General features: G+C 30.8%; 1 protein-coding gene across 1 annotated transcript in view; it reads left to right on the plus strand.

The window, feature by feature from the left end:
* The window catches only part of LOC137655770 (serine/threonine-protein phosphatase 6 regulatory ankyrin repeat subunit B-like), a 226,132-nt gene that overhangs the window by 113,498 nt on the left and 99,069 nt on the right, over positions 1 to 13,565 (plus strand). The gene's annotated exons all lie outside the window — the stretch shown is intronic.

Raw genomic sequence — 13,565 nt, forward strand, 5'->3', positions numbered from 1 at the left:
GACACCGGAAATGCCGAGTCATGTTAAATAAATGCTACCTAATTACAAGGAATTTGATGCTATTACAATAAGTAAAATGCGGACTATAAATCTGCTTTTACGTACACAACATCCGAGGAAATATGTATGTATGTATGTATGTATGTATGTATGTATGTATGTATGTATGTATGTATTATTATTATTATTATTATTATTATTATTATTATTATTATTATAATGGTGTTCAGAATAAAGAAACATTTAATTTTGTTGACTCAAACGTTCAAAAGGATTATAATTCTCTTTCGTCTGCAATTCTTGAACAATCATTCTTATTTGGGACAAGACAAATTTAAGCAAACGATACCCTTGATTTTAACTTTAATTCTAATTGTGCAGGTTGGATGCACTTCTCAAAAAGCACAGATGAGAATAGAAGTTTTGGTTAGTTGTATCATCCGTAAGCCAGTGCCTCTTAGAATCACAAACCAGTCATCACCAAATTCATACTTGAATTGCATATTCATAGAGGAACCATATTGATATGCAACACCAACTGATGCTTACCATACTATTACGCTAAAGGATTATGATTGTGTTAGCCCAATTCAAATCTCTACCATATCCTTAGTTTTTGAAAGTCTATTAGAAAAAAGTTTGAGTGGGTATTCCGAAAGTATTCATATGTTCCCCAGTTCGCAGTTTGGTTTCTGCAAGGAACGTAGTGTTTGCACTAACAATTTTCAGTGACATATATATTTATACACACACATACACACACACACACATATATATATATATATATATATATATATATATATATATACATATATATACAGTATATATGTACAGTATATATACTGTATATATATATATATATATATATATATATATATATATATATATATATATATATATACATTTATATATGTATATATATATATATATATATATATATATATACTGTATATATATATATATATATATATATATATGCACACGAATAGAATACTAGTTCGATAAAATATCTTCTGCACTTTATATAAGTGTATGAATGCATCTATAAATTATCTGTCCATTTCTTATCTCATTTTACATTTACACTGTAAAGAGGGCCAATGTATATTGGCTAAAATATAGTGATTTATGTTTATTTCGTTTATGTATTCTATTGGCCTTTTCAAGAAACATATTAAAATGTTCGATTACAGTTAGAAGATATATATATATATATATATATATATATATATATATATATATATATATATATATATATATAAATAAAATAACCCACAATGAAATTTATTTAACTTTCGAGGGGACCATCTCCCTTTCTCTTCAGAAAACAAATGTTTACAAATATTTGAAAAATAGGTACAAAAAGATTCATAAGAGATAAAAAACCCCGTTTCAGTCTTAGCAAATATTAACAGCATTTCCCGGTGGTTTGTTTACATCTTTTAACAAGTCCTTAACAATAGTTACATTGTTTTTTACAATGGTTTTTAAAAAGACTCAATTTAGGTTATTTTATTTATCATAAAACCACGAAAAATTGTGTATTTGAATGTTTTTATATATATATATATATATATATATATATATATATATGTATATATATATATATATATATATATATACATATATATATATATATATATATATATATATATATATATATATATACTGTATATATCCAAGAAGTCCTTCTCGCATATAGAATAGTGGTTTGAAAAAATATCCTTCTTCGCAAATGCTTAGAAATACCTGAACACTCATTACCAAGTCACGAAGGTCGCCCGAGTCAAGACGCATTACTCTTTGACATGTAACCTGGCTAGTACTGACCATCCATTGCCATTTATATCCAACGCTGTATCATGTGGTGTTAGAAGTGCCTTCCAGCCCTTCCCATCCATCCAACTCCGCTACTTACCACTTAGGTGCTTCCAATCTCATGGATTAGCAGCGACGCCCACTTAATCTCTTTCCTTTCTTTTTTTCTTTAATATTTTTGGTGACCTCACTTTTAAGGGTGTTCCTACGAGCGAGTTTGTATCGGTAGACCAAAAGACTAGGTTTAGTTTCTATTGAATCTTGTCTGCTTTTAGTTATGGCTATGATATCTTGTTTGGATTTACGCGCCATTATTAACATGCTGCAGGATTTTTTCTCTTCTCTAATTAGTTTGCCAAAGATAATTATTTGTTTCTCAAGACTGATGTTAGAAAATAGGATATTAGGTATATTAATTTGGATTTATGGATGGTTGAAAAAACCACATGTTCTAGATGTTTCATTTTTATAGAAACTGTTAATTGCAAATATCTTTTATATTTACTTTAAATTTTTTAAACCATTCTTGAAAAACTTTAGTGAAAATCTTTGAATAAATCTCAAACGGGAATCTCTCTTGTAGACATAGACTATTGATCTTGCTTTAGATTTTGCATAATTTAACCTTTTCATTATTGATTAATTACCCTTTATATATCTATACAATATCTGAAAACGAGATTCTTAAAAAAAAAAACTAAAAGGTAAATAAAAGACTGAAATATCCTCGTGTAATGGATACTCCACAGAAAAGCTGAAATGTTGAAAACGAATCCGCGATCTATACAAGTGGGGTTGCAAGGTCAGATTCGTCTCTGTTGCAGCACAATTATTTGCACGGAAGACTTCGCAAATAAAGAGCAGGTTCTTCTGTTTATGCAATCTCGGTTCTTTCTTATTCATTATGCACGGAGTGAAGCCTCAATGTGGAATTTAGTGGAAGAATTTAGTAAATGTTCTAATAGATAAACTTATTAATTCCCCTCTTGTTCATATATTTTGAATGATGGATTGCATACAAATGAAGTAAAGGTAGATCATCTGTGGGTGAAAGTAATTTCATTTTGCAAACTAATGATATAATGAATTACAATATATTAGATTTATAGTCAATAATATTGTATCTATATACGGTGCAAAAATCATGATTCTTAACTGAGAATTTAAATAGAATAGAAGCTAATACATTAAATTGTTTATGAATTTATTCTTATGTAGTTTATTTCCTAATTTCCTTTTCCCTACTGGGGTATTTTTCCATGTTAAAGTCCTCAGGTTTATAGCAACCTGCTTTTCCAACTAGGCTTTTAGCTTAACTAATGATAATAATAATGGTAATAATAGTGTTTGAATTATCTTGTCCAAATTTATTTATCATAACTTGAATAGTGTACTGAGGAGTTTAAGCAAACTCGAACACGAATGAACCTCAAATTTAACAGTAATACTTCGTGATGCAGAGATAATATATTTCTCTGTAGTTAAGAAATAAAACATCTCGAGTCCTCTTTCCCTTTGCAGCTACGCCTTCAGCTGACCATTGGTTATGGAATATGGTAAACTGTGTCCTAATAATTCCTTGCCCAAGAACATTGACTGACTAAAAGGTGGGCGTGGTCTTTGTAGTTCCCCTGAAAAATTGTTTACCGAACGAGTATAATGAGTAATTGGATCTGCCTAATTTCTGTAATGTTGTTTTATCGTGTGTTCAGTTTGTTGACTGAGTTGGGAAAGAGGGCTGCTATAGGAGGATCAATAGCATTTTTGTATGCAAATTACTTGTAAAGCTTTAAAAAGTCTTTGAAAACTACGTCTTCAACAATTACACAATTTTGAGTTTTTTTTTTTTTTTTAAATCATAACGTGTGAACATATTGCTGAAAATACGTGTTTTTTATATTATAAATGCATTGCGAATTTGTCATACCTTCATGAACCCTTGAACATAAATCATATTAAGGGTTGTTGTAGCGGCCCTATTGGAAACATCCCTGTCTGTCGATCTGCTGGACTAGGATTCGAAACAAGCTCAAGCTCAATAGTTTCTTGTGGTGTCTGCTACCTCACCGATCTTGCAAGTTTAGGATTGTGACTTTGGGGAAACCTATAGGTCTACCTGCTGAGTCACCAGCAGCCATTGCCTGGCCCTCATTAGTTCATTGGTCCTAGCTCCTAGCTTGGGTGGAGAGGGGTTTGGGGCCGATCAAATATAAACATATATATATATATATATATATATATATATATATATATATATATATATAAAATATATATATATATATATATATATATATATATATATATATATATATATATATATATATATATATATATATATAGGGCATAGTCCTGCTAAAGCGTTGTGCAATTGTCACTGTCTATTGCTTCTGCCATTCATGAGTGACCTTTATAATCTTTAAAAGGAGAGATAATAAACCGGGTATTTTATGTCTGTGTTACTTCAGGCTACTTATGCTCGTCTGAACTAACTGAGTAAAGTCCTTATTTAAAAAAAAAAAAGAAAAAAATAAGAAAAAAGAAAAAGATGGTGTAGGTGAAGTGCGAGACTAAAGCAATCGATATCCTTGAGGATAACTTAGAGGAACTTACACCATAGTCGCCCTGTGCTCTCAAAGGATTTGCAGTTGCACGCCATCACCTCCTTGAGCTCCTGAAATACGGTTGCATTCCAGTATAAACAAAGTGTGGTGATGCAATAATCAAGGGGAACATTGCTACCTTCTCAGAAAACTTCAATTTTCCAGGAGTGTTCCAGAAATAAACCGCCTTTACGTAACTAGTTGAGTCTCTTCTAAGTTTGATGTAATAAGTTAGTGAAGTTTTAAGAGGTAGGCGAGTATTCGTGCACAAACATATTGATCCATAATTGTAACACTTGTAGGTAGATGAAGACTCGGGCATCAGCGGGGGAATAGTAATCAAACTTTTATAATATCTAAAGTTCTTTGGTAGAATGCCTGAATGCATATGTTGAAAGTAATCACCTATTCTCTAGTTCAGTGTTTGGTTTTCGCGAAAACCTTGGAGCTTGTGGTGTTATTCTTACAATTTAAATGTCGTGCAAAAATACTTTGATTCTACTTATTAAGTTCGTATAACTGATCAAAACTTCAATCCTGCTTTTTACCTTGGTTATTGTGACGCACTTCTTTCCCAACTAAAACAGAAGGGTGTTAGTAGACACATTTTTTGAAATGTTAGTGAGCTTTTAACCAAAAGATTACAGTGTGGTAATTGATAGGTACTATATTGACTACAGGAATGTGATCGCTGGTGTTCCTTAAGGTAGTGTTCTTAACCCTTTACTTTTCATATCATGTGGTTTGTCCTTGAAAACGAGCCTGTTGCAAATCCAAAAAATGATGATGCTCACTTTTCATCGATTCCAACTAAAATTAGAGCATGGACGTATAATTTGGGGTGAAGTTAAACTCCAACAGATCTCAAAATATGATTATTAGAGGGTCTATAATATTAAATCCTCCTCTTTCATATCTTTCCATTAAAATAGTTTCTTAGGAATGTAAAATTACATTTGAGTCATGTGAGAGTTCTGTCTCACATTCGATTATCAAAAAATGGTAAATTTGTTAATTCTTTTCCTCTGTTTTATTTTGAGTTTTGTTCTCTTGTTTGGTCTTTGGCAGATGGTTATCTTCTTGAATTGTTAGACAAAACTTAAAGGTCTATTAAAGTCTTACTCCTAATCTAGATACTAATCTTTGGCAATATTTTAAATTAACTCGTTTTGCAGTGTACAAAAGTGTTCACAACTCTGACCATTATTTGCATTTAATGTCGAACTTATCAAAATATTATTATCAAGGATCAACTCAAGCTAGGAAAGAAATATGTTGTAGTTCATTAACAATGTATGTTAGTAAAGATCTTTGTAATGGTTGATGACACAAGTTAATATCCTATACGCTATCATTTTTTATTTAAGCTCAATTTACTCGATTGTTAATAATTACCAACAAAATTATTCTGTGTCTTCAGTATTTCTGGTGTTTTGATTAAGCGATGCCATTCAATTATTGATAATCCCTATATGTAAATCTATCTCGTGTTTTATACATTTCAGTACTTTCTCAACTTACAGGCATTTTGGTTAATTGTAAAATAAAAAATGAAGTTATTTTTATCTGCTCGTTTCGAAAATGTCAAATGAGTAACCATAGTGATATTAACTGCGATAATTATAAATAGATCACGAGGAGAGATTATGGAAGTCTAATTATGGAAGACGAATGCGATCGGCAAATAAATTGAACTAATTATTAAATTTATTTTCAAATATTCGTCTTCATGATATAATTAGGCTATTTTCCAACGGCAGAGGAAATTATTGTAACTTTATGGACAATTTCTCTCATCACTTCTCTATAAATGCTTTTCTCTCTTCAATTAACACTGTTAGCAATTCGAAGTTTTCTTGATTACACACACACAGAGAGAGAGAGAGAGAGAGAGAGAGAGAGAGAGAGAGAGAGAGAGAGAGAGAGAGAGAGAGAGAGAGCATGCTTAATGACACAAATAATTGGTGCAATGCGCACGATTTCAGTTGTATCGTCTCTCATCAATATCTGTGATATCTTGTGGTTCCATTTGATGAAGTCATCAGCCAGAAGCAAAAGCATTTGGACAAAAATAGATAATTCTGTATATCTAAAAGTATATGAGATTATACAAACATTAATCAAAATGATGAATTGAAAACATTTTATTATATGTGACTTTTATGGTTATTTCATGTCGAAATTTTTTACTGTGATATTCGCTTACTTTCCAAGATCAGTATACTTTGGATTGAAATTATGCAAGAGAAATATCAATGCAAATTGAAAAAAGTCTTCATTTAGGTGATATTCTTTGATTAGTTTGGTTCATCCTTTGATGTTCATGAGAGATAATGATACTCCTACAGAAAATATCACTCCTCTTTTCTTCCTTCTTACTTTGTTTTTGAAAAATGGAATTTGCTGCAATGAAAACATTGGATTTTATCAATTTCATTTTACTCATTATGCTTTAGTGGATTAGTTCTCCCTATCTAAAATGAAAGCTCAGGCACTGAATCTTTTGTATAAATTAGATCATCACGTTTATGCTGAAATTCAATACCGTATACTTCAGTTATTCGCCTTAAGAGAGATCTTCACCAGAACCAGTAATTTACTTCCTTTTAATCGAACATTAGAAAAGCTTTCAAAGAACAGGAAATTTGTAGCTTTGACATTTTTCAACAGTTTTCTTTACACTAGGCTGCGTTCACTGATAACTTTGATAAGCTATTTTATGCAATGTGGCATCTAAAGTATATTATAAAAATGAAGACGTTATACCTCTTACAGTTCAACACCAGATTCTCTTATAAAATTATGAATTTCCTCCATAATATTCAAGACAAATGCTGTAAAGGAAATTTCAAGGCAACATGAGAAATAGTTCACAATTAAGGAAAGGTGTCTTTAGAAGTTCACCTAGCAATAGACTTAAGGTAAGATCATGCTTTGAAGGATTGTCATGAATAGAATATAATGTCTCATTAAACGATTAAAAGTAAGAGAGAAGCAATTGAGACAAAATGATTACAAATTCCATTAATAAATGCAAATTCAGAGAGGCCGCACATTTCATGGCATCATTCTTTTTTAAAGTTAATTTATATTATAGCAATCTTGAATCATTCTTGTAATATTTAGGTTGCACACTTTTGTTATGATTATTATGAAACAAATAAATAACTGAGGAATTTTATATGTCATCGGTAAGGATGGTCTGCCATTACATTGGATTAAATGAACCACACATAGGTTTAGAGTTTCTTTGATGCTCAAGACAGAAAGACCTCAGCTAAATAATCATCTACATATAACCAAAGAGCACATTATTGTCATTACGACTGTAATAACATTTCTACAGAGTCTCCATGTGTACTTTAACCTACTTATAAAAGTAGGTCAAAAAGATAAAGATTTCAAGGTAGCATACTAGAGCATGGTAAGGTTACGCATATTACGCAATTAAGAGGACTAGAACATCACTTTATGTTTCTATTCGTTCTAGCAATCATTGAGCTGTAAAAGGTTTGCTAGAATGCTTTCCAACACCAAAAAAAAATCTAAATATTTATTCCGATTTCTAGGAGCCAGTTGGTTTTGACTTTTGAAGGACATTTTCATAATGAACAATAAAGGTAAATTGAAATGTATTTATTTGTCTTCGAACCCTTTTTTCCTATTAATCTAGAATTACTTGGAATGACCTGGAAATTCATAAAGCTCCTCTTCACATCGTTTGCTATAAATTGTCAGATGAGTATGATTTACTTCATAATCCTTTTGACCATGATCCTTGTCTATTTGTTAATGGAAATTTTAAAGGATATGATTATTTCTATCGTTATTTCTTCTTTCTTTTGGACCAATCTTAAGCTGATGAAATATCTCAAGGGAAAATAAATAAGAGCCATCAAAAACACTAACAAACTGCCATTTATATATTTTTCAATAGACTTTTCTTCTCTCTCTCTCTCTCTCTCTCTCTCTCTCTCTCTCTCTCTCTCTCTCTCTCTCTCTCTCTCTCTATCTTGTATTCTATATGTGTATGCATAATATATATATATATATATATATATATATATATATATATATGTATATATATATTCATATAAATATATATATAAATATATATATATATATATATATATATATAATTTATATATATATATATATATATATTCATATATATATATATATATATATATATATATATATATATATAAGTTTACAAATATATATCATCTCTCTTTCTTTATACATATATATATATATATATATATATATATATATATATATATATATATATTTATATATATATATATATATATATATATATATATCGTTTTATATACAGTATATATGAAATAGAAACGTGCTGTTTATGAAAACACTTAGGCATACAGTGAGATTTAGAATCAGTATTACATATTTACATTCTTGTGAAACGTGAGTGCAAAGTTAATTTCACAAAAGGGTATTGTCAATTGTAACAATCATTAACGACTTCCTCCACATATGAACTGCAGTTTGTTTATCAATGTACTTCCGATGTTCAATTAGGTTTGAAGTAAGAATGTTTTCATTTGTTTCTTTTTTATATATCAGTTGATGGAATTAGGTGATAGAAGGTAGATCGTAATAAAGGAAAATGATTATTAAAAAGGAGAGGGAAAAATAAGTGGTTTTTGAAAAGAAGTGTAAAGATTGTTTTTAATAAAGGAAAATGGTAAAGAAATTTTAAATAAAGAGAAGGATGAAAAAATAATAAAAGGAGATCGGTTACAAGTAAAAACATTAAAAAGAATAAAGAGAAAATTAAAGGACAAGGATAAGGTAAAGAAAAAATGATAAAACGAGTAGGATAAAAAAAAGATTAAAGGAATGGAGAACGGTTATAAAAAGAGATTGAAGCATGAAGACAAAAATAAAGAAAAATAAGAAGGATAAAGGAAAAATTGCAAAAATGAGAAGGATAATGAAGATATATAAAAAAAGGAATGATAAAAAAAAACAAAGAAAAGGGGGTCCACTGTTTAATATATATATATATATATATATATATATATATATATATATATATATATATATATATATATATATATATATATATATATATATGTCCAGGTTGGTTATCACATAAATTATTTATCTCAAGACGAGTCATGAAAGTAGTTCCCAGAAAGTCGTTAGGAATGAAGTGGGCCGATGCTCATTTCTTTAACCCTGATTCCACTTGTACAAATTCACAGCAGGTTCAGTAACTTCCTTTTTAGCTCTCTATTGCTGAGCTACAACACTTATCTATATCTCCACCAATGACGTTGGGAGGAGGTTATGTTTTCGTCCCTTTTTTGTCCGTTTGTCTGTTTGTTTGTTTGTGAACAACTTCCTGGCCACAATTTCATTCATATAGAATAGTGAAACTTTCAGGGATTAATTCTTATGCTAAGACGCGGAAGTGATTTAATTTTGAAAGTTCTTGGTCAAAGGCCAAGGTCAAGGTCGAGCAAAAGGTCGACTGAATTAACCCTAACCCAAGTTCGCCCATGGTTGTCACAGACTTCAAATACGATTACGGTCTAAATTGAATCTGGGAAAGGCCAAGGTATATAGAATAAGGGAGACTCTATATACCTTGGGAAAGGCAAGCTGATCTCGGGAAATAAGCTGCGTAGCGGAGGTCTGCGCTCTCATAGTGCTTTTCTAGTTATAAATGTTTCTGAATGTTACTAAAAATGATTTAAATATGCTCTTGCAAATTATTTTGAGTTTTCCCTATTTGCATATTCTAATTTTTATTTTCCCTTAAATGTTCTATTATCGTTTTGAGAATAAAACACTGCAGGCAGTTTGTTATCTATGTTTTTTGCGTCTAAGTCACTAATGGCTCACCGGGTATTACTGAAAGCTATTGATTGCTAATGCGGTGTTGTGTCTAATAATTCGTCATTAGTAAAAACGCTGTTTTATTTTTACACTCAAGCAAATACGTTCATAGTTAGAAAACAGTTAAAGATTTCCGTTTCTGATATAGATGAGGACAAAGTACAGCGATCACATGATGAACTTGACATTCAAGAATTTTTTTTTTCTTTTTTTTTTTTGCCTGATCTTGGAGGGGAAAAGTGAAAACTTAGAACATGAAATGAATAACGGAGCCTTTAATGATCGAGTTTACATTCTTTTTACTTTGTCATGGTCTTTAGAAATGAGTGACTCACAAACTCCACATGAAATACACACAAACTAAGCAGAATATGACTTAATTTTCATATTGTTTAAAAAGTTGTTTAAAAAGAAGCCATGGATAACTCGATTAGTGTAAACAAAATATCCAAAAATAATCTTGACAATCTCATTGACAAATAAATCATTAAAAGTAATCAATTAACTAATGAGTCTCCTAAATAAAGGAGTAAATTAATCTTTTTGACTCAAAAGAGGATTTTTACCGTACACTAGTGCAACAGTGATTTTTTTTTTTTTTTTTTTTTTTTTTGCACCTTGAGAAATCATTACTCATTGATCTTGGTACATAGGTTACACTACCAGTGAGAGAAACATGACTCACACGCTCGTTAACACCCGAAATTTATGACCTAATCACTGGGCTCTAACAAGGAAATCGTGATCACTAATTGCTCTTCGTTAATAACACACTTAATGACTCCTGGTCTGTGATTTGTCTTCTAGAAATTGCAAGGGAAAAAAACCGGCTAATCATGTTCATTGAAGTTACGTTAACGTATATATCAATAGAAAACAACGAAATTATGATATGGCTTTAAGAAAAAAAAGAAAAAAAAAATTACACGATGGCATTTGCTTCTTGCGAATGAGAAGAACATTCTTCTGAAAATATCCTTGAATCCTTTCTGTTATTGGTGTAACGCCAGATGTTTCGCTTGGTCAGTCATCGAATCTCAAGGTCAACAACAACCGTAAAATAAATTAATTGGCAACATTTGCAATCTGGAGACTGAACTCTTTCGTTCATAAGTAAAACTGCATAACAATCTGAGGAATGAGTGTCCTTTGTCGCTTGGTGAGGATTAGATAACTCTGGAGTGGGATTACGTAGGAAGGTTCTTGCGTTTATGGAGGATTAGGACTCGTGAAGGAGCCTCGCGTGTCGCTGGAACAATTAGGAGGTGAACTCGTAGCCAGACCATACCGGGTTTGAAACCATTCAAAGTTGTCAAAACGAAAGGATTTTACTCTTTGCTAAGAGAGTTTTAAGATTACGTAAGGTCACTATTTAGCTCTCTGATTAAGTGGTACGGAAAAACTAAATATAGGAATGGTAATGATATGAGAATTCTTAAGTAAGCATTTCCTTCACTACAATAATACAAAATAGTAGGGCAAAGTGAAAGTATGAAGGGGAATATATTTACAACATCTACCCATATTACTTCAAAATAATTTTTTTGTTAATTTGGATCTTGCCTTGATTCTTCATCCAGTTTATAAGAAAAGGAGACTCCTTAACAACCTACTAGAAGCTCTCAATACCCAATGCAACACACAAGCATTGATATAGACGAGAAAGTGAACCCAAGTCAAAAACTGGAGTTTAAAAAGACCATCGATTCTTCCGTGACTAAGACTCATTTGATTCCTCCACGTCCATGGACTCAGATTCAAGACGCTCATTGCCATGAAGAAGATCACGGGATGGGGAGATATGAAGGCGGGTCGGAGGCTTTCTTTATTTACATCAAAGGATTACGGAAGCGTCCTAATCACAAACTCTGACCCGACTGTTTCTCCGTGATTAACAATCTGTCAGGGAACAAACAGTTATGATTAAGAGATTATGGCGGTATGGTCATGCTTTGCGTCTCACACACGCAAACAAACGATACACTGGCAAATGCGAGACATGTTTAGGAATTCATTACTAAAATCATATCGCATCTTCGACAACTTTGAGACATAAATTAGTGAAAAGACTTTCTTTGATAATGAATTCAAAGTTATACTGTGGTATTTACAAAAGATGATGTAATAATTTCCTTTATATATATATATATATATAATTATTTATATAAATATATATATATATATATATTTATATATATATATATATATATGTATATATATATATATATATATATACATATATATACATATATAAACTGTATATATATATATATATATATATATATATATATATATATATATATAAATATATATATATATACATATATATATATATATATATATATATATATATATATATATATATGTATGTATGTATATTATATATTCACATAAATAAGCAGTTATGATGACATAAAGTATAAAGTAAACGAATCAAAGCAGGCTATTATACAACTGACAGAAAACTTTATAATATAATGTTCATACACACACACACACACACACACACACACACACACACACACAAAACGCTTAGAAAAGCGTCGGAATGTATGGTGAAACCAAGTTCTAGATCTGCTAAGTCATTGGTTGAAACCATATATCCACACTGGCCTGAAATATGCCATAACAACACACTTCATAAGGGAATTTAGAGAGGACATTGTTACAGCTGATGTGGGCCGTAAATTATGTGGGCGGGAGGTACTTGGAAATACAGTCGGTAAATTGCCGTGCATTGTGCTCAGTCGACACAACGCCCTGTTTAGTAAGAATCCGAGGAAGCATTCCTTTCCGATTCTAAATTATCCGCACATGCCAAAGAGTTCAGGAAGGTAATGGATTCCGACTTTACAAGGGAGAGATCATATTATCGATGTTTATCTTTTCATCTGGTTTTTGTCGGTCTTTGAATGCTCTCTCAGGATAATTCTTATGTATTTTTGGTTATTCATTTATCAATCTGTTTACTAATAAAGAAACGCAATCAGCGTTCTATTAACAGTGCTGATAAAGAAATTAAATTAAAATCTATACGCCTTATGTACGCTTCTTCCATAAGAAAACAAAGAAGTAAAAAATTCCTACTGCTCTAAAGTTTCTAATGACTCCAACAATAATTTGACACTTATAAAAAGAATTTCGGAGAAGTTGTAAAATACATAAGGAAAGGTAAGAATTCCTTTCTAGCGTCAAGGTCAAATAAGATGGATTAATATATTGGGCTGAAAGAGCAAGAGCACTTTATGTAAATTCTTTAGTAATATGGCTTTAGAC

Source organism: Palaemon carinicauda, chromosome 16, assembly GCF_036898095.1.
Source record: "Palaemon carinicauda isolate YSFRI2023 chromosome 16, ASM3689809v2, whole genome shotgun sequence".
In the NCBI taxonomy this organism is placed as follows: domain Eukaryota; kingdom Metazoa; phylum Arthropoda; class Malacostraca; order Decapoda; family Palaemonidae; genus Palaemon; species Palaemon carinicauda.